Below are 22,500 nucleotides of genomic sequence, written 5' to 3'. Positions count from 1 at the left end.
CACCCATATGGGGTGTTTATTTCATTCACATTAATACAATTGGTATGTAATATTTAGTATTTCATATTGTATTATCACCATCATTCCTATAATATAGATTTTTTAGATCACATAGATTCACATTTATTCATTTATAATTCATTTATATAGTTCACTTTCAGCACCATTCTCAACCTTTGAGGGGTGTGGTGTGATCGGCTGTACTATGCAGTCTTGCCGGGCTGGAGGTACTAGTGACCTGGGATACATGTCCGGTCTGTATTCCTATCTTTCTTTGTAAGATTCGGGTAGACACCATGACTCTGTATTATACCTGTATTGTTCCTCGCTGTTTCTTATCGTTGTTTCCTTTTGGTCAACTTTTTTACTTATATATACAGATAGATACATGTATATATATATATATATATATATATATATATATATATATATATATATATATATGTGTGTGTGTTCTTTATAGTATTGATACTGGGGGCCAAGGGTCATTTTCTTTACGTATTCTAACTTATTATTTTGTTTTAATTTTAATAATTTTCTAGTTTTAATTTTAACTAATTCTATTTATTTTGTTTTTCATTTTATAGGTGTCATTTCCTTTTATTCACTTCATTTTTATATTCATTTATTTATAATCAAGATAGTAAATATATTTATAAATATGTACTCTTCAATTCATCATTTATGTATAATTTATATCAAATCTACTCTCATCAAGCCAATATTTAATAACTATTAGTACCAATCAAATATCACTGTGTACTCAGTTGATTTATGGTATTTATACATCAATTGTGGTCTTCATAAAAGAGACCAAATAGAATATGATAGTCTAGGATACTATGTATAGCTTATATAATATGAGGTTTTTTTAGATGCTACTGTGATTTTTATACATTCATTATTGTAGATATAATTGTGGATGTTCACATATCAATGTGTTTTTAGACTGTTTAGTTATGCTGATTGTTTGCACATGATCTTTTAATAATCTTCAATACAGCTGATTGGACTCGTGGGTATATATACGTGTATCAGTATACCCAGAGCCCATCCCCTGATGAAACCAGTTTAGCTGATGAAATGCGTAGGGCCAGGTGTGCTGTGGATCTTCAAGCGTCTTTTCCAAACCTGCTCGGCATTCAAACCTGTTCGGTATTCATACTTACCGTGTGACGTCATCCGTTGTTCCGCCGCATCCATCGTCCCCGGTGGGAACCAAAATCATCTGTTGGTGTATTCCCGGGGAGAGGAGTTCGTGGAGAGCCTAACATCGTGAGTTCCTGCTGGCGGTGAACAACGAGGGCCAGATCGGATACAGTGGAGTCACGGAGCAGTGTAGCAGACAAGCAGCGTTTTCTGATCCTTTGGAGCATGAGTATTATCTCATAACATGCTTTTTTATATTCTATGTTTGTGAGTTCATTTTATGAGCCTTTTTTGGGAATTAAATTTATTTTGTGCACAGTAATGCACTACGATTGGGCGCTTCTTTCTTCTTTTTTCTATGCAGGTGGAGAGGGAGGTCGTTGTGCCCTTTTAAGAAGCTGCCTGTTTCCTGATAGTGCTTTGTTTTTCCCCCATATTGGACACATTTTGGACTCCAAAGGACTATTCTTATTGTGTGTATATAGGAGGGTCCACATCACACCATGTGTAATCATTCATACACAATCAATTAGGTTTCATTGATTATTCAGTAAGAGATTATGTACTGTATTGATTTATAGGTTTTTATTTAATTTTATCATTTTTTATTTTTCTATTTTTTGTTGTCATACCTCACCCAAGCGCAGTCCTCTATTGTATATATTTATATCTATGTATATATATATATATATATATATATATATATATATATATATATATATATATATATATATATATTGCCAGGTTACGACAGATCCAATGTGATCATTCTTCCTGTAATTATACAGGTTAATAAGAATTTTAAACCAGGGAGTGTTAGGACCTTCTACGGTCATGCCTTGAAATTGGCAGCAGGCTTAAGACGCTTTGGCCAAAGGGTTAAACTAAATTACCCTTTTTCAAGAGAATATATAGGTATTGCACTGTGTATTTTTGTCACATTGGAAGTAGCTTTGGGCATCTTTGTCTGTTTTTTGTTATATACATTTAGCCACGACCACTAGCACTACTTTTGACACTTATATACATATATATATATATATGTATATATATGTATATATGTGTATATATATATATATATATATATAGATATATATATATCTATATATATATATATATATATATAGATATATATATATATATATATATATTATGTGGTAATGGTCGGGGTTTCTCAGAGCTTGTTGGGTATCTGTGTGCAAAAGATAAGGAGCCATGAGTAAAAGCCCCAAAAAACACAACATCCAATACTTTTAAATAAATACGTCTGTCCGCCCCTCCCTCAGCCCCTAACAGATACAGTACAGTAATGTGCAAAATTACTATTATCCAGATATAGATAACAGTGCATTTGCCCATTTAAAATACAACATTAAGCAGAAGAAATAAAGTAAATAAAACTTGCACTCACCCGTCAGCCTGCCACAATGAAGGCCATCCTCATCCTCATCACCGTCCATGTCCTTCATTGCCCAAAACAATGCAATCAAAAATACAATCTAATGTCCCCTAACCACTTAATCACCTTAGTGGTTAGTAACCTCTATAGTAATTCAGAGATTAACTCATCCTCTCACTCTACCCACCCAGGAGGCCTAACCACACTCCCCAGGCAACTACCCATACCCTCCACCCATTCATTGGTATAGTGGGTACATCATGCTCATATAATATGGGTCTGATTTACCATTATAGCAATTAATGGTGAAGTAAACAAAAAGCAGGCCCAAAATAAAACACATTACATAGCAAACTAAACACATAACAAATGCCAAGAAAACAATTGATTGGCACAGTGGGTACATCATGCCCACATAATATGGGCATGATTTAACAATATGCCAGTCAATGGTTAACCTAAAAATAAACAGTCACAAACAATTTCCAATGCATTCCAAACAATCACCAAATAAACAACAATAAGCATGTACACACAACAACATTACCACTATTCAAATAAGCAAATACCAATTAAATACCAGAATTAACAAAACACCAAAACAAAACCATCACTATAAATAAAAGAAAGCTCCAAATAAACACCATCAGTCAAATTCAACATACCAAAAATAAGACACTATTGAAAAGCAAACACCAAGCCCCCCTGATATAATCCATTGAAAACACCACCAAAAATGCCAGCATACAAAATCCAAACACAAAATAAATAGCATAAAAATTAAACAAAGTACCAAAATACATCACAGCAAGCATTTGTCCAAAACGCCATTGATTGTCACTGTATATATGTATGTATAGCCCTAATGGGTCATACATAAATACATTTGCAATGAATGTGGCCCAAATAAAAAATTCAATACCAATAAAAATACAATGAAAAACCCTGTAAAACAAAAATAACACACATTCAATTTTTTTTCTTACTTTAGATGTCTTCACCTTCCGATTCCAGGGGTCTCCGGAAGCTCTCGAACCAATCCATGATCCCAAACAGCAACAGGCCACAAGTAAAGTCCAAAGTCTTTTTCTTCTTTCTTTATCTTCATCTGTTAACTGTAATCCATTTTGGGGTCTTCTAGATTGTTCTTTTGTATCTTCTTCATCATCTGTATCTTCTTCTTCACCCATCTTCATCTTCATCTGGAACGCATTGTAATCCTATTTGTGGAGGAGGTCCTCCCTCCTCGGCTTCTTGCCATCAAATGAGGCTGCACAGGCTTTTATAGGCCTGTGACGTCACATTTGAGTGCAAATGGTTTAGACGCCATCTGATTGGCTTTGAAAACCATGTGCCTTTTTAATTTTTTTTGGTGACGTCATGTAAAGGGAGTGAAGCCAGACAGAATTTCTGTGCTTCCTTTCCCTTTAACATGATGTCACCAAAAGCAACATGGCTGCTGTCACATGGTACATCAGCCAATCCAATTGGGAGATGTGTATCCCCAATCTGTTGGTTGTAGTCGACCATGTGACTCCCTTTGGATGATGCCACATCCTTTCCCAAAAATTACTCTGTCACATGGTCTACTACATAATCTGATGGTGCAGTATATGTGATAAATCGTGAGTTCATATATTTATAAAGGTCTGTGTGTAGAATACTCACAAACATATAGTGAGTGATGTTCACAAAAAGGTATCTTTAAATCTCAGCCCACCAAGGATGGTAATCACAAGGAGCTTCTGGAGACCTTCTTGGTTTTATCCATTGCCTTCAGTATAGCAAGATTGAGGTCTTCCAATGCTGCAAGGACACTTTCATATTCTCCCAAGTGCTGAGAAAAGTAGTCTAATCACTGGTATACAAAAGGCAGTTCAGGCTTTCCCCCTGACAGGCTCTCTGCAAACTTGCTCTCAACCTGGGAGGGAGCAGGCTGTAGAGAGCCTGTCAGGGGGAAAGCCTGAACTGCCTTTTGTATACCAGTGATTAGACTACTTTTCTCAGCACTTGGGAGAATATGAAAGTGTCCTTGCAGCATTGGAAGACCTCAATCTTGCTATACTGAAGGCAATGGATAAAACAAAGAAGGTCTCCAGAAGCTCCTTGTGATTACCATCCTTGGTGGGCTGAGATTTAAAGATACCTTTTTGTGAACATCACTCACTATATGTTTGTGAGTATTCTACACACAGACCTTTATAAATATATGAACTCACGATTTATCACATATACTGCACCATCAGATTATTTTTCTGTTTTGCATGGTTTGCGCTTCCCGATGACCTACACCTCTTCAATCTACATGGGATCGTGAGAAGGATCCTCCACTGGGTTATAGCGGCATCCATATTTGTTTGTATTGGTATCACTTTTATATTACTTTACTTCACTGTATATTACACTTAGTAAGATGGGGCTTTAGGCAGGTTGTTTGTTATTTGGTTATTCTAGAGCGCCACTATTGATAATTTTGTCTGTATCACATGGTCTACTACAACCAACAGATTGGGGATATACATCTCCCAATCGGATAGGCTGAAGTACCATGTGATGGCAGACATGTTGCTTTTTGTGATGTAATGTTCAAGGGAAAGGAAGCACAGCCCTTCTGTCACATAAAAAAAGACACATGGTTTTCACAGCCAATCAGAGGCGTATGAACCATTTGCACTCAAATGTGATGTCACAGGCCTATAAAAGCCTGTGCAGCCTCATTTGATGGCAAGAAGCCGAGGAGGGAGGACCTTCTCCACCAATAGGATTACAATACGTTCCTGGTTTAGATGGAAGAAGAGGAAGAGGACAACCACAAAATGGATTACAGTTAACAGATGAAGAGAAAGAAAGAAGAAAAGGACTTTGGACTTTACCTGTGGCCCATTGCTATTTTGGATCATGGATTGGTTCGAGAGCTTGCTGATACCCCAGGAATCGGAGGGTGAAGACATCTAAAGGTAAGGAAAAAAATTGAATGTATGTTATTTTTCTTTTACAGGTTTTTTCATTGTATTTTTATTGGTATTGGATTTTTTTTTAATGCCCATTCATTACCACTGTATTTATATATGTCTCTTTATGGATATACATAAATACAGGGACAACCAATTTTTTTGTGCAAATGCTAACTTTAATATTTTAAATGTATTTTGGTACTTTGTTTTTTCTTTTTTAGGCTGTTTTTTGGTGTTTTGATTTTGTATGCTGGCATTTCTGGTGGTGTTTTCAATGGATTATTTCAGGGTGGTACAGTATTTGGTGTTTGCTTTTTAATACTGGATTATTTTTGTTATTTAGATTTTGACTGATGGTGTTTATTTGGGGCTTTCTTTTATTTATTGATGGTTTTGTATAAGTGTTTTAATTATTAATTCTGGTGTTTAATTGGTATTTTCTTAATTGAATGGTGGTAATATTGTTGTGTTTACTTGCTTATTGTTTTTTTATTTGGTGATTGTTTGGAATGCATTGGATATTGTTTTTGATTGTTTATTTTTAGGTTCACCATTGACTGGCATAATGTTATATCATGCCAATATAATATTGGCATGATGTATCCACTGTACCAATCAATTGTTTTCTTGGCATTTGTTATGTGTTTAGTTGGCTATGTAATGTGTTTTATTTTGGGCGTGTTTTTTGTTTACTTCACCATTTATCGCTTTAGTGGTAAATCAGGCCCATATTATATGGGCATGATGCGCCCACTGTACAATGAATGGGTGGAGGGTGTGGGTAGTTGCCTGGGAGGGTGGTTAGGCCTCCTGGGTGGATAGTGGGAGAGGGTGAGTTAATCCCTTAATTACTATAGCGGTTACTAACCACTAAGGTGATTAAGTGGTTAGGGGACATTAGATTGTATTTTTTATTGCATTGTTTCTGGCAATGGATGACATGTACAGTGATGGGGATGAGGAGGGCCTTCAACATGGCAACCTGGCAGGGGTGAGTGCAAGTTTTATTTACTTTATTTCTGCTGCTTAATGTTGTATTTTAAATGGACAAATGCTCTATTATCCCTATTTGGATAATAGTAATTTTGCCCATTACTGTACTGTATCTGTTATGGGGGAGGAGGGGGGTGTATTTATTTTAAAGTTTTTATTTTTGGGCACAGGATTGGTAGCCAGTGGGGACACCCTGACACCTGCGGGAACCACCGCGGGCCCCCGGACACCGACGGGGAGCACCCGAAGGCCCCCGCTGGCCTATAGTAACATTCCTATGCTTTAAAAATATATATGTATCCTAGGGGGTTATAGGGGTTGCTGGGGGCACAAGGGGTGGGTGGGTAGCACATATTGCAAGGTTATTTGGGGGCAATTCCCCCCAATAAAGCTGCTTTTGGGCCTTAACCCCTTCATTGTCTTCGTGGGTAGCCACTAAGGTAATGAAACTGCTTTAATGTATTTTTTTTAATAGTGTGCGGGAGCAGGGGGTCTCCTGAGCTCAACCGTTTTGATTTATGGCTCAGGGACCCCCTGCTTCCCAATTTACAGGTCCCAGTATGGGGCATTAGATGCTATTCCACATCATGTGACGTGCAACACTTAAATAATGAAGGAGATACCGGCACCCCATATCTGGGCCTGTAACTTGGGAAGCAGAGGGTCCCCGAGGCTGAAATCAATGCGGTTCATCTCAGGAGACCCCCTTGCTCCCACCCACTATTTATAAAAATTACATTAATGCAGTTTCATTACCATTGCGGCTATCCGCTATGGTAATGAATTATTTTTTATTGCTATGTGTGTTTTGATACAAGTGAACATGAACAGGGGGGTCTCCTGAGCTGAACCGCATTAGTTTCAGCCTCGGGGACCCCAACTTCATGAGATACAGGCCCTGTTATGGGGTGCTGGTATCCCCCTGCATGATTTAGATCTTCCGGTCACGTGACGTGGGAGATTGCAAAGCACAGAGTAACCGCCACCAGATAACGGGACCTGTATCTCATGAAGTAGGGGGTCCCCAAGGCTGAAACCAATGTGGTTCAGCTCAGGAGAACCCCTTTGTATGTAACTAGTATTAAAATGAATATTTGTACTGTACAATTGCCTTTAAGAGCCGTGCATGGAGACACAGCATTCCCATGCAGCTCTTACAGGCTTTTTTTTCTTTTCAGCTATCGTTCTGTAGAACTTATAGCACAAAAGAAGAGGGGGAAAAAAACAGGTTGCACGATAGGGCATGTTTTTGAAGGCACTGATGCAGTAGTATTTCTGAAATTAATATACTGTTGATATTACTGAAATGGACTAGGGGGGTCTCTGGAGAAGGATTGAAGGCTATGTTCTGTTTCCATTTTGTCTGTTTTATTAGTATCAATTTTGTTTGTAAGAATATGTGTGTGTGGTGTGAAAGACTCGCTCATAGTAGATTTACGACTGTGCCTGTAGTTTACGCCCACAGTTGTGGTGTAAGGTTGTACCTGGTTCCTATAGAGAACTATTTTAAGCTAGTTTTAACAAGGTTTTAATGATCTGTAAGTGGTTTAAGAATTAAGGAGTGATTAGTATATCCTGCCTAGTAACCAATTTTGAGCAAAGGAATCAAGAGTGTATATAATGCCTGCTTGGACACTCCCTGGCAGAGTCTTATTTTGACTTTTGTGGGTATGATCATACTCTGTGTTATATTTTACAATAAACTACTCATTATCAACAACCCGTGATTGTGCATTTGCAAACAATGACAGCACGTACCAAAATGGGCTTCACTTCTTAGTGAATCCCACGTTTGGCTTCATTTTATAACAGGCGAGTCAAAATGTCATTCTCAAACGCAAAAGCTCACTTTTAGTGCATAGCCCACTTTGTCTAGGGTCTGGGGTGATTGAAGAGGACATGGGTGACGAGGTCTTTGTAGCCTGTGCATACAACCAGTGTCTCTTAAAGTAGATGCTTGAATTTAGAATGCTTTAGTTGCTCGTGGAGAACTTTTTCAAAGTGCAGCCTTTCCATGATGTACTTGGCTTTCAGAACCCCACGGAGGACATCTCGCTCAAGCTCATTTTTCTATTTTTACCAATTCCTCTTTACTCACTTGGCAATGAGTTTTCCCCGCTGCGTGAGATCTTTTTTCATTAAGCGTCCCATTTCCTTCATTGACTTGATCAGTCAGATATGAAACCTTCTCTTTCAGGTTTCTCTTCTCTCTTTTTACAGTCTATTTAACACTCAGGACTTTTTTATAGTCATTCTTCAATTTACACACATTTGTGCTAAGACTTCGGAACATTTGCCGTGAGACTTATATCTCTCTGTTGAGAGTGTGAAGCTCTTTCTGAGAGACTTCCAGATCAGTACAGAGACTTCAAATCTCTCTCTGAGACTTCCAGCTCTGTACTGAGACTGCTCACTTCCTGGTGATAGAAATCCAGCTCTATGCTGAGAGTGTGTACCTCTTTCTGAGAGATTACCAGTTCTGTACTGAGACTGCGAATCTCTTTCTGAGAGACTCCCAGGTCTGCACTGAGATGAAAAATCTCCTTTCGATAGATTCCAAGCTATGTGCTAAGACCGCGAGACTCCTTCTGAAAGAGTCCAAGCTGTATATCGACACTCAGGGTCTTCTACCGAGATACTTTAAGCTCTGTCTGAACCTCCTCATACTGCTGGTTCAGTTAGCAATATCTTCTTCAGAGCAGCTCTGTTTCTCATCCATGGCGGTAATAATAGTGTGAGCTGTCTCTGCTCAGTCCTCAGGTCCTCAAACTCACTACGCATGTGACGCTCTGTGTTCATCATGGTCCTACACTCAAAGGCGACTGTGAACAAAGGCTCCCTCTGTAGCTCGGCGTTAGGTTCTATTTTCTTTTCAATTGTTAACGGAGGAGATTACCATCATGTCTGGCATTTTGCAGTTCATCTCAGTGTTGCTCAAGAGGTTATCAATTATTTGTTCCAGCTCTGCTTCCCTGGTACAGTACTGAAGGTTTCTCACTGTCAGAACTGGACAGACACTTCTTTTGGGGACACAACTTATGCCTTGGGCCCTCTGGAGATTCCACCATTCTGGGGACAAATCTGCCAGTCATTCTAGGTTGCAGGTCATCTCTGCCCCCTTCTGGAGTATAGGCCTTGGGTCCTCACTGCCCCCTCCCCTCCCGTGATGTGCGGTCAATTTAATTGCAGCCTGGGATAGGCCAAGCTCTAGATCTGTTGACAGTCATGGCTAGGAGTATAGAAGTCTCTTACTTGCCCAGCTTTGATCGCCCTTGATTCTAGGTTGGTTTTCTAGAATAGCTAGTCTTCTAAATTGGCCTTGGGGTAATGATAGCATTTTTATTGACCAGGTTTATGTGTGGGTATATCCGGTTGGCCTGCGTTATTTTAAACTGTGTTGTTCCTTGGATGTTCACATGCACAGGTCTCACTCCTGTCTCTGTGGGCCTCTCCTTGCCTTCTTTGGATGGAGTCTCTCTGGTCCCTCCGGGTATGACGCTGTCAGCGTTTATGTAATGCCCTGGTCGTGCACAAACTCCAGTTTATCAGCAGTATCCTTAAGGGCAAAAGCTGCTCAGTATAAGGGATCTGTCAGAACATCCAGGATAACTGCTGACAGGAAGTGACATCACCTTCTCCGAGGCTACCACAGGGGTGGTCTTTAAACGCCTCCAGGAGAACAACCTAAATTATAAATTCTAGAAGTGCGAATTCGATAAATCCCATCTTTTGTTTCTCGGATACATTATCTCTGCCGAAGGCTTAGAAATGGACCCTGCCAAAGTTGCTGCTGTTCTGGACTGGTCAGTGCCTAAGGGATTCAAAGCCATTCAAAGATTCTTGGGCTTTGCAAACTATTAAAGGCGATTTATTCGGGAATTTTCCAAAATCGTTGCACCTATCACAGCCATGACAAAAAACAGGTAGATCACATGAACTGGTCTCCGCAGGCTCAGACGGCTTTTCTGAAGCTCAAGAAACTTTTTTCCTCTGCATCCATCCTGAAACACCCCGATCCTCGTCATCCTTTTACCTTCGAAATGGATGCCTCTGACGCTGGAGCAGGTGCAGTCCTGTCAAAGAGAAGTGAGTTTCAGGGTCGGTTACATCCATGTTCCTTCTTCTCTAAAAAGTTTTCCCCTGCGGAACACAACAATGATTGTGCAATTGTGAACTTCTAGCCATTAAAATGTTTCTGGAGGAATGGAGACACCTTCTAGATGGAACCGCCATTCCAGTCACGATTCTTACGGACCATAAAAACTTGTAATACCTCTTTTTTAGTCCCTTTAATTACGTGATCTCCTACCGCCCCTTGTTCCAAGAATGTAAAGGTGGATGCCCTATCACGCCAGTTCTCCATGGATAACACTGATTCGATGGACAAGGGACCCATCGCAGGCCACCCGGAGGTTCGTAAAACATGTGAGCTCCTTGAGAAGACCTTTTGGTGGCCAGAATTAAAAACAGAGGTACAGTACTTTGTCTCAGCCTGCAGTGTATGTGCCCGAACTAAGGTTCCTTGAATACTTCTTTGTGGGCTTCTGCAGTCACTGCCTATACCCTCCAGTCTTTGGACGCACCAATCTATGGACTTTATCGTAGAAAATCCCTCCTCTCAGAGTATTATGACAATTCTTGTTATTGTTGACCGTTTCACGAAACAGGCTCATTTTGTACCCCTAAAAAAGCTTCCCTCTTCTTCTGTACTGGCAGACATCATTACCAAGGAGGTATTTTGTCTGCATGTACTGCCTTTATAGATTGTCTCAGACCGGGGATCCCAGTTCATCTCAAAATTTTGTAAGGCAATTTGCAGGCGATTGGGGATTGACCTTCACTTTTCATCTGCCTATCACCCACAATCTAATGGAAAAACTGAGCGCACCAACCAATCCTTGGAGCAATACCTCAGATACTATATTAATGAACACCAGAATAATTGGGCAGAACTCCTACCACTGGCTGAATTTGTCTGCAACAGTCTATCCCACGACTGTCTGGGCTGTTCTCCATTTTGTGCAGCATGGGGTTATCATCCTCATACCCTTCCCCTTCGTTCTCCAGCAACAGGTGTCCCAGCAGCTGATACCAGGGCGCAGAATCTGCAAGACCTTTGGAAGGGGATTCAAGCAAATTTTCCACCAGCCACTGAGAGACAAAAGAAGTTTGCGGATAAACATCGGAGGCCATCACCCATATTCCATCGGGGATAAAGTATGGCTCTCGACGCTGAGCATCCACTTACGCCAACCTTCGGATAAACTTGGTCCACGATTCATTGGTTCCTACAGCATAATTTGGAAGATCAATGAGGTCACTTTTCAGCTGGAACTTCCCTCCTCATTAAAAATTTCCACCACATTCTACGTGTTCCTCTTGAAACCTGTGGTGAGGAATTGCTTTTCAAAGCTCCCACTCCTAATCCGGTAACCGTTGAGGGTCAAATCGAATACGAGGTACAACAGATACTCAACTCTGGTATCTCCAGGGGATTAATTCAGTATCTAGTGGACTGGAAGGGGTATGGTCTTGAGGAGATGAGTCGGGTGAAGACTCAGGGTCTTCGTGCTCCAGCCCTGGTCAAGGCGTTCTACCTTCGTAAGCCAGAAAAACCAGGACCTGGTCGTCCCAGAGTTCGACACTGAAGGGGGAATACTAGAAGGAATCTATCAGAACATCCAGGATGGCTGCTGACAGGTAGTGACATCACCTTCTCTGAAGCTACCACAGCCATCTTGCCTCTTGGCAATCTCTGCCCTCACAGGAAGTAAGCCTCACTTTGGACCTCATTGTCAGCAGCTGCCTCTGGCCTTTAAGTAGCAGGCAGTTGCTATTCAACCTTGCTCGTTCAAAGTACCTGTTACCTTGTCCTGTCTGAGCTCTGCCTTGCCTTTTTTTTTGCCTGCTGCCTGTCTTGACCTTGGAACTGAACCTGACTACCCCTTGCCTGCTGCCCGCCTTGACCTCAGAACCGGACCTGACTATTCTTTGCCTGCCACCTGCCTCGACCTCGGAACCAGATCTGACTTCCCTTTGCCTGCCGCCTGCCTCGACCCCAGAACCGTACCTGAATAGCCTTGCATCACAGGCCTCTGATCTCAGACCATGGTCGGTGTACTGTATTACTCCCTATCTCTGCCCTGCGGGTCCATATCCTGTCTTGCAGTCAGCAACGTTACACTCAGTTTTCAAAGGTCAAGTCATTGCAGCCTTTCACTGCTGTGAAGCAGGCCTTCTTTATTTTAAAATAGTGAAACCTGATGATCACATCTCATGGGCGATCTCCTGTCATAGGTTTGGGCCTCATGGCTTTGTGGCAGCGGTCGAGAGTTAGAGCTTCTGCATTTATATCCTGGAGGACTGAAGTCAGCTATTTTGACACAAATTCTTCCGGTTCAAGAATTGTTTCAGGGATATCCCTTATTCTTAGATTCTTTTCTATGTCTTCCTTGCTTTCTCTTAAATCCTCCATCTGTGTTTGGAAGCATGTGAGGATCTGAACCCATCTTAATTTGTTCCTTTATGTATTTGTCCAATTTTCTTTCTAAGATGTCTGTTCTTCATTTCATGGAGGAAATGTCCATTTTATGATTTCCTAAAGGGCTTATTGTAGTTCCGAGTGAAGGAGTCATTTTATGTTCCCAAACAGGTAATCTACAGTATGTCACTTATATTCCTCTTTGGGGAGTTTTGACCTTGGTTTCTTGTTCTCCTTCTGACTCAGAGCTTGAGAGAAAGTGCAGGTGCTTTTGTGCCCTCGGAAAAATTCTCCATTCACTTTTTATTTTGTTTCTTGTATCTGGTTGCCATCTCTGATATTTTATGTGATTATCTTATTTGTGAATAAGAATTATGATTTTTAGATAGATTTTTCTTACTGTATGTTACGGAGCTTGTGTGCTAAGCTTCCATCCACTCAGGCACCGCACATGTGTTCCACCAACATTACTTTATTATTTTCTAGTTATTTCCACATCCCAGCTTCATGTTATATAGCCAGAAACCAACCTCACACTAGTGAGACCCAAAAGGACGAAACAGCTGACTGAGTAGATTTACTGGCTATGCACTTCTTAAACCAGGCTGTGCTGGTAAACTGTGTAATAAGGCAGGCAATAGATTATACTGTTCCATGTTAAAATGGATAAGTAAAGAGTGACACACTGTGCTCATTTGTATGTCATTACCCTGACAAAGTAATATTGCTAAAATGAAGATACTGTTGATATATTTTTTAAATGGACTGGGAGGTCTCTGAAGAAGGATTGAAAGTAATGTTCAGTTTCCATTTTGTAAAGTCAGTCATGTCCAGTTTCCATTTTGTGTGAAAGAATGTAGGTGTAGTGTATGAGAGATTTCGCTTCTAAGTTGATTTACGACTGGGCCTAAAGTAACGCCCACATTCCTGGAGAGTATTGGTATCAGGAACCTATTCATAGTTGTTTGAGGCCAGTTCTAACCAAGTTTAATGAGCTGTAAAATGATTGGTTTAAGAATTAAGGAGTGGTTAGTATAATCTGCCTAGTAACTGTTTTAGACAAAGGAACCAAGAATGTATAAAGAGGCTGCCTGGACACTCCCTGGTAGAGAGAGTCTTGTAGACTTTTGAATGAGTATGATTATACCATACTATGTATTAAAATAAACTACTTATTATCAACTGAACCCCGTTTGTCAATTTTGGAACATTGACAACCCAGAATCCTTGGCTGCAGTGGAAGCCCTTTCTGCTAAACAATTTTTATTTACTAATTTCTTCAAAAAGACTATTGTCTTGACAGTCCATAGACGTTGCATCTATCTATCTTTCTACCTATAACATTGATAGTTTTGTAATAAACTTGATTCATTTTTATAAAGTCCTGGAATGCCTGCTTCCATCTTTGATATAGATATATAGAAAAGATGGAAGCATGCACTCAAGGACTAAGAAAAATGTATACATTTTATTGCAAAACGAACTATGTTTTGGCTCTCTACAGGAGCCTTTCTTTTTTGTCTTGAGAAAGTCTCCTGTAGAGAGCCAAAATGGTTATAGTTTTGTGACAAACTTTATTAATTTCTCTAGTCCCGGAGTTTCCCTGTTTCCATCTTTTTTGTACTGCGATTCCAGTAACAGCATGGTACTTCAGGGTTCCAGGGTAAGACACAGACTGAAGCAAGTTCCAGGCCTTTAAACCCTGCTAATAATGCAGCTGAGAGCTGGCTAATTATTTCAGTCTGAGATGTAACCAGCTCAGCTCAGTGCTGGACTCAGAAGCTACACATGCAAAGTAATTAGGAAGTGAAACTACCCTGTCACAGTCACCAATATGGGTATGTAGCACTCACTTTTTTTTTCTTTATTGAAAGTTTTATGGGTTTTTCCAAAAACACAAAGTGGGAAGAATACAGAAAAGGGGGGGATATGGGAGGGCAGTTGGTGGTACACATCATAAACATTTCACAATTCAATTATATGCACAAACACACCTTTTCAGAGTAATGCACAAATCTTTATACTGCACCGACACACTTTATTCGAGCAAATACCCAGTATGTACCTGGCAGATACCTGGAATGCGCCGCTTCTCACCTCTGACAAGCCCCGTTGCGTTTGCCTTCCCAGCCTGGGTTCATGCCTGGCTGACGGGCGGCTGATCTGTTAAATGATAATGATTAGGATTTAATAGGCTGCAATGCTTCGCGTGTCTACCAGATGGCATAAATTCATGAATTATAATGCAGTATATATATATATACTGTGCAGTATTGCAGCCAGCGGGAATAAAATGCTTCAATCCCTGCCTGGAAAATACCTCAATGCACTCGGGCAGAAAACAGTCACAAACCTCAATACACCCGGGTATACCCGAATTCGGGGGACTAGCCGAGCTCGAATAAAGTGTGTCGCCAGTGTAGTAACTTACTTAGTCAAACGTGTATTGAACTCTTCATTAAGAAAACAGAAAGAAGGCAGGACTCCCCGGTGATTAAATATGCAGTCAGGGTATTACAAGTTGTGAAACCACCCATGGATGCCACACATTACAGAACGTATAAAATGTTCCATTTTATAGCACTCCCTTTTATTGCACCTTATCTTGACAAAGGTTCTAGTGTGGACCAAAATGTCGATACATTTTTTTCTATTTGAAGACCATTGAAGTGCCACTGCTTACTTTTCTGGTAGTTTTGGTTCTTCTACATATGATCGATGGTTACTGTTGTGCACCTATGGCATTATTTTTTACCGGTACCATACTGAACCTCTTTGGACATTAATATAAATATATACATATACACACCCACACACACACATATATATATATATGGAGTGTAGTTCTCTAATTAAATGATTTCAACAGCTAACAGTAAATGCATCTGGTTATTAAAATAGCATGAGGACATTTCTCAAAATAATGACATATTGTTTAAGTAACGTAAACTTGCAATAAAATGACTACAAAAAAAATGACTGATTACTTACATCTTATTACTGTTGCTCATTTTTGTTCTGTCACATACGATGAGATGCTAAGCTCTCAGAAAGCCAAAAATACATTGGAATGGAAATTTGGTCCTAAAAAGTAAAGTGTAGGGGCTGTAAATATCAGGTACATATACGTGTCAATTATACTATAGCAACATTTGCACCATTCAAATTTGAAATAATTTAGATTTTAAATTGTACATTAGCAATTTATTAGGTAAACAGAATTGTTTATTATACCTATAGAAGAGTTCATACAATAGCATTTAACTTCGGCCAAAATTAGCATTAATTTTGTCCGAATTATGAAGTATTACAGTTGACAATGTTAACAGATTTTCAGGTTTTATTCACAATTAAATGCTTATAGCAGATAGAGAACAGAAGTGAAGAGGTTAAAGCGCAAATTTCACTTGTAAATTAAGTTACTATTCAACCAACCCAGTGACATGTGAAAAAGGAATGTTATAAGAATAATATACGTCACAATACAAAAACCAAAGGGGGTAGTGCAGCACTGATGAAAAAAATACTTTTTCCAATCGTCTTTAGAATTGTTTGGTACAGGATACGGAGTGCAAATACTCCCAGGTACATGCAAGAATAAAAAGTGGGGAAAATAGTGCAACACAGTAAAAAGCTTCAAAATATAGAAGTAGAAAAAGCCAAAATCATCACACTCACATGCTATGCATTAGAATAAGGCAATGAAGAGGCTAAACCTCTTAAGGTGGTGACTGGGACCTAAGCATTGCTTTGAAGATGGGGTCAGAGATCCAGTGTAATATTAGACTTCAGATCCTCTGCTCATAGAAATAAGAGAAAAACAGACCATAGAACACATATGCAATTTACTAAAACATAAACATTAAGACCACACTTGGTTCAGGAACCGACACAGACAGCACACACCAGCCTGACTCCTCTCAAGCTCCGAACCGTGGGGATGATGTCACTTCCGGAAGCGTCGCTGTCACCGGGAAACGGAGGAATGGGGTGGTGGTCCTGCAGCTTGTGCTTTGCTTGGTAGTCTAGTCCTGCTCCTTTGCTCCACCTTTTAACCTCTTTATCGCTTTATTCTAACTCAATGCATGCGAGTGATGATTTTGGCTTTTTCTACTTCTATATTTTGAAGCTTTGTGCTGTGTTGCACTATTTTTTCCTCTTTTTTATTCTTGCATGTACCTGGGAGTATTTGCACTCCGTATCCTATTGCAAATAGAAACATGTTTGAGATCCCTTACTGTATTAGCCCCTACCACCCTGTTGGGAGGCTACCGTTTTCCTTGAACCCACAAACTTCTCTGTGAAGAAGTACTCTCTTACAAATTACCATTAGTCTGCCACCCTCCAGCTTCAGAGTATGACCTATTGTTAGTGTAATTTAGTTAAACCCTTTTGCCAAAGCATTATAAGCCTGGAAGCCACGTCACGGCATGACCAGTTAGCAGGTCCTAACACTAGACAACTTACCAATGCTCTACTAATAGTCCCAATAATTTGTGATGAAGAAGGTCAAAGTGCTTTATCTTCAAAAAGCTGGGTTACTCAGCTCTTCAGGATTCTGCCAGGGAACCTCCAAATACATACAAAAACTAAAAGAAGACAAGCACAAATTTCTTAGAAAAAGTACAAAATATGTATTTGGCCACAAGCCCCTATTCTTACTTACATACAAGTAAAGTAATTGAAGTGCAGCGACAGAGGATAAAAAGGATTGGTAATGATATAGTCACCACAGTGGACACTGTCCCATCCCAGTGAATGATCATGGAACACAACATGTATGTACCAGTATGTTATCTCATCCTCATTCTTATATACCCCTACTATTAGCAGCAATTAATCAATTGACGTACCAAAACTTTAAAGTGCAATATTTTAAAGTGCAATAGGGGAAACATAATAGTTTCACATTTGTACACAATTAGTTAAGATAATATAAGAAAATCTATATTATTGTACTAAATAATACATCCTATCATAAAATATCGATATTTAGTTAAAGATACAAATATTAGTTTTAAAATGCTATAAAATCAATCATAGGCATTTACAGGAAAGGGACAATATCTACATGTTCATTTAATCCTTTGGGTACTCTTGTATGCAAGTTATAGATCCTTGTTGTTCTTTTTGCTTTAATATTCTATTTCGATCTACCCTCCAATATTCTAAGTACTCCCCTCCCCTTTAATATTCGGGGGTACTTACTTTAGACCAATGAATTTAAAATGTGTTAGATCACAATCATGATTTAATAAAAATTGTTTAGGGAGATTATGTAATGTTTTATTTTGTTGCAAGTGTTTTTTAACGTTTTTTTATGTTGTTAACATGTTCTTTTATCCTAATGTGGAGGTCTCTTTTTGTTTTTCCTACATAATCCAGGCCACAGGCACATGAAATCTTATACACTACATATTTATATTTACAATTTCTAAATGCCTCAATTTTGTTAGTTTTACATGATGGCAAACTAAATTCCTTTTTTGGGTCCATATATTTGCCTATAACACAATGGTTACATTTAAAATTCCTTAGCGGTACGCTAACTAACCAACTAGTACCATTCTCTTGTTTATGAACTTCTTTTAACACATTTAAACTTAAAATGTTCTTAAGGAATAAAGACTTTCTAAAACATATTTGCGATCTTTTATCTACAGTTGTACCTAATATCGGGTCCTCTTTGATAATTTTCCAATGTTATTGAGGGCTTTTTGTATTTGATAATGCATAGGATTGTACAGCTCAACCCCATTATAGCGCGATCCGCTACAATGCGGATCGCTTATAACGCAGTCTCAACATGGCTCCCGTTTTAATTTTTTTTTTTTTTTAAACAAAATGGCTGCTACGATCAGGGGTTCCGCAAGGACTTACCCACATCTGAAGCTCTCTCCCTGCTTCATCAGCTTCGGGCGAGGGTGGTGTGTGTTTTGTTTAAATAGGTCTCTTGTTGCCTGTCCTTTCCCCTATGGCTTTTGACACCCAAAGACTACATCTTGCAGCATGCTCGCTGATTTGTTATTAAAGTTTAAAACAGTGGATTATCATTCTGATAGTTCTTGTTTTTATAATCTTTTTTTTATTATCTTTTCTCTTAAACAGTATATGTCTATCTCACACATTCTTTTCGGTTCTAATTCTACCACTTTGTGATCATATCCTCTCTTTAAAAACTTCACTCTGAGATCCTCTGCTTGTTGGACGAAACTATGATTTTTACGTCAGATGCTAGACGTCAGTGTTGGGTGTGAGAACCCGGAAGTACAAAGGAGGATTGGAGTGTGGGGAACTCTGCTGTCACCGGCGGCTGTAGCGTTCCTGAGACACGTATCCCAACTGGCTGTCCCTGACGAGCTATCACCACGGAGAAACATCCGGACATCACTGCATGCCCCACAAGATACCGGTACATACGTGTTGTGTTCCACGAACATTCACTAGGATGGGACAGTGTCCATTACTGTGGTGACTATATCATTACCAATCCTTGTTATCGTCTGTCGCTGCACTTCAATTACTTTACTTGTAAGTAAGAATAGGGGCTTGTGGCGGAATACATATTTTGTACTTTTTCTAAGAAGGTTGTACATGTCTTCTTTTCGTTTCTGTAGGTCTTAACACTAACTGTGAAAATTCTCATTTACCTCTGCTGGAGTGAGAATGATCACAGTGGGTCTGTACACACAGGAACATGAAAAAACCTGCTACAGTGTACTTAAAAATATATTGAAGTATTTTGCTACTGTATGTATTTTTGTTAAATTTAATGTAGCATTGGGCATTTCTGCCTCTTGTTGTATATATTTGGCCACGCTCAGTGGCATTCCTTTTGACACGCACACACACACACACACACACACACACACATATATATATATATATATATATATATATATATATATATATATATATATATATATATATATATATATATAATGTGGTAGGTTTTGGGGCTCTGAGCTTGCTAGGATTGTGTGTTCATGACATATTTTCCAATTATTATATATTTTTCTTCCTTCCTTCTTTCCCCCCCTCCCTCCTCCTTCCCCCCCTCCCTCCTCCTTCCCCCCTTCCCTTTTCCTTTTGTTTCTATTGCCCCCTCCCATCCCTTTTCCCTTGTCTGATATGGTATACTGTATGTTTGTATGTTTTTTATGTGGTTTGTCAATTGGCACAAATTAACATAGGAGTTGTTCTCTCATATTGGTTTAATCATTTAATTATAGTTGTGTGGCACTGTATTTTTATGTTTTTTGTTTTAATCTATATATATATATATATATACAGTGTTCGACAATCCTATACATTTACACGCCCGGGGTGGGTGGATTTAACCTCCGGGCGAGTAAATATTGGCCCAAGCAGCACACGTGTTTCTTTTTTTAAATTTCCCTGCTCGCGCTGACATTTTGAATTTTCCCTGCTCGCACTGAAATTTTCCCTGCTCGCGCTGGGTGAAAAAAAACAAAAACTCCCCCTACCTGACAGCTGATTGGCGCGCTCCCAGGCTTTGAGGGCGCGCGGCCAGGCTCTATATGAGCCCGCCCCCAACGAGCGGCCATTCTTTCTGGCCGGAGATCTGTTGGAGAGTAAGTACTCTCCAATCCTCCATCTTGCGGCCCCTCTGCTCCTTCCCTGCAAGCCGCTTCCCGTGCGGGGCAGGAGATGGTAGTGGGGGTGTTCCGTCCTTCTCTCCCTGTCCCCGCTTACCCCGACTTCCCGCCGATCCCCGCGCAGGGCAGGAGATGGTAGTGGGGGAGTTCCCCGTTCACTCCCTGTCCCCGCTTACCCCGACTTCCCGTCGATCCCCGCGCGGGGCAGGAGATGGTAGTGGGGGAGTCCCCCCTTCTCTCCCTGTCCCCGCTTACCCCGGCTTCCCGTCGATCCCCGCGCGGGGCAGGAGATGGAAGTGGGGGTGTCCCCCGTTCACTCCCTGTCCCCGCTTACCCCGACTTCCCGTCGATCTCTGCGCGGGCAGGAGATGGTAGTGGGGGTGTTCCCCCATTCTGTCCCGGCTTCCCGCGCGGGGCAGGTGTTCCCCCCATCTCTCCCTGGTCCCAGCTTGTAGTGGGGGTGTTCCCCCCTTCTCTCTCTTTCCCCGCTTACTTGGGCTTCCCGACGATCCCCGCACGGGGCTTGAGATGGTCACGGGGGTGGGGGGCGAGCGGGGCAGTGGTGGTGCTCGGTCGCACGGCCTTTCCTCTTCTTCCCCCTGTCGTGTGTGTGTGTGTGTGTATGTATGGGTGTGTGTGTGTATGCATGGGTGTGTGTGTGTATGCATGGGTGTGTGGGTGTGTGTGTGTATGCATGGGTGTATGCGTGTGTGTGTGTGTGTGTGTGTGTATGTATGGGTGTGTGTATGCATGGTTGTGTGTGTATGTGTATGCATGGGTGTGTGTGTGTGCATGCATGGGTGTGTGTGTATGTATGTATGGGGGTGTGTGTATGTATGTATGGGTGTGTGTATGTATGGGTGTGTGTGTGTATGGGAGTGTGCCTCCCCCCCACCCTGCCGCCTCCCCAAAGATTACACTAAGCCCTGCTATCTTCATGACGGCGCAGCCGCCGCATGAGGTGTGTGGGGGGGTGATGCCGGTCTGCCCGCCCGACCACTAGCTTCATGCCGTGCGGGACATACCGGTGAGGGGAGCAGGTCAGTGGCGGCCACGGCAGGGCTGACTGTCCCCTGGGGCGCCTGCTGGGGGACACCTCGCCACGTGCCTCCCTCCCACCCTGCCACTTCCCCAAAGCTTCCACTACGCCCGACTGAGGTGTGGTGGGGGGGGGGGGAGAATGCCGGCCTGCCCAGCCTTTCTCAGTTAGGATTTTAGCCCATCCATTCCCCAATAACGTATTAGGATAAGAGGGGGGGGGTGACATAAGAGAACCTCATTGCTTTGTCCTTGAATTTTTCCCCCTCCCCCTTTTTTTTTTTTAATCCCATGGAATAAATAAATAAAAAGGCAGGTTATAATTAAAAATATAAAGAGGGTTTTTGGGGGGGGGGTGGGAGCGAGGAAGGGGGGCCCGCCGGACAGGAGGTGCCAAAGGGGTGGTGCTCCCGGCCGCATACACTGTTAAATAAAACGTTGTTTGGTTGATTGCAACAATTTTTTATGCTGTCTACAGTTATTCCTAATGTATTTGTCCCATTCTACACCCAGTCATTCACCCACCCCAGTCAGTCACCCACTCAGTAACCCAGTCAGTCACTCAGTAACCCAGTCAGTCACTCAGTAACCCAGTCAGTAACCCAGTCAGTAACTCACCCAGCCAGTCACACAGCCAGTCACCCAGCCAGTCACTCAGCCAGTCACCCAGTCACTCACACACCCAGTCACTCAGTAACCCACTCACCCAGTTAGTCAGTCACCAAGTCACTCACTCACCCAGTCACTCACCCAGTCAGTAACCCACTCACCAGTCAGACACCCACCCAGTCAGTCAGTCACCCACCCAGTCAGTCACCCACCCAGTCAGTCACCCACCCAGTCACCCACCCAGTCAGTCAGTCACCC

The 22,500-nt window shown here is 41.1% G+C and overlaps 1 protein-coding gene across 2 annotated transcripts in view; it reads right to left on the bottom strand.

Annotated features, from left to right (window-relative positions):
- Positions 1-22,500, bottom strand: part of KCTD8 (potassium channel tetramerization domain containing 8) — a 200,302-nt gene that overhangs the window by 40,571 nt on the left and 137,231 nt on the right. Inside the window, exon 2 of one of the 2 annotated variants that reach the window (XR_012787566.1) lies at positions 15,968-16,060. The exons of the other annotated variant lie outside the window; for it this stretch is intronic. The gene's annotated coding sequence lies outside the window, so the exon portion shown is untranslated. The remainder of the gene's footprint in view (positions 1-15,967; positions 16,061-22,500) is intronic. 2 annotated transcript variants of the gene reach the window in all.

Source organism: Ascaphus truei, chromosome 1 (genome assembly GCF_040206685.1).
Source record: "Ascaphus truei isolate aAscTru1 chromosome 1, aAscTru1.hap1, whole genome shotgun sequence".
Classification (NCBI taxonomy): Eukaryota; Metazoa; Chordata; class Amphibia; order Anura; family Ascaphidae; genus Ascaphus; species Ascaphus truei.
This window is presented reverse-complemented; position numbering and strand designations above follow the sequence as displayed.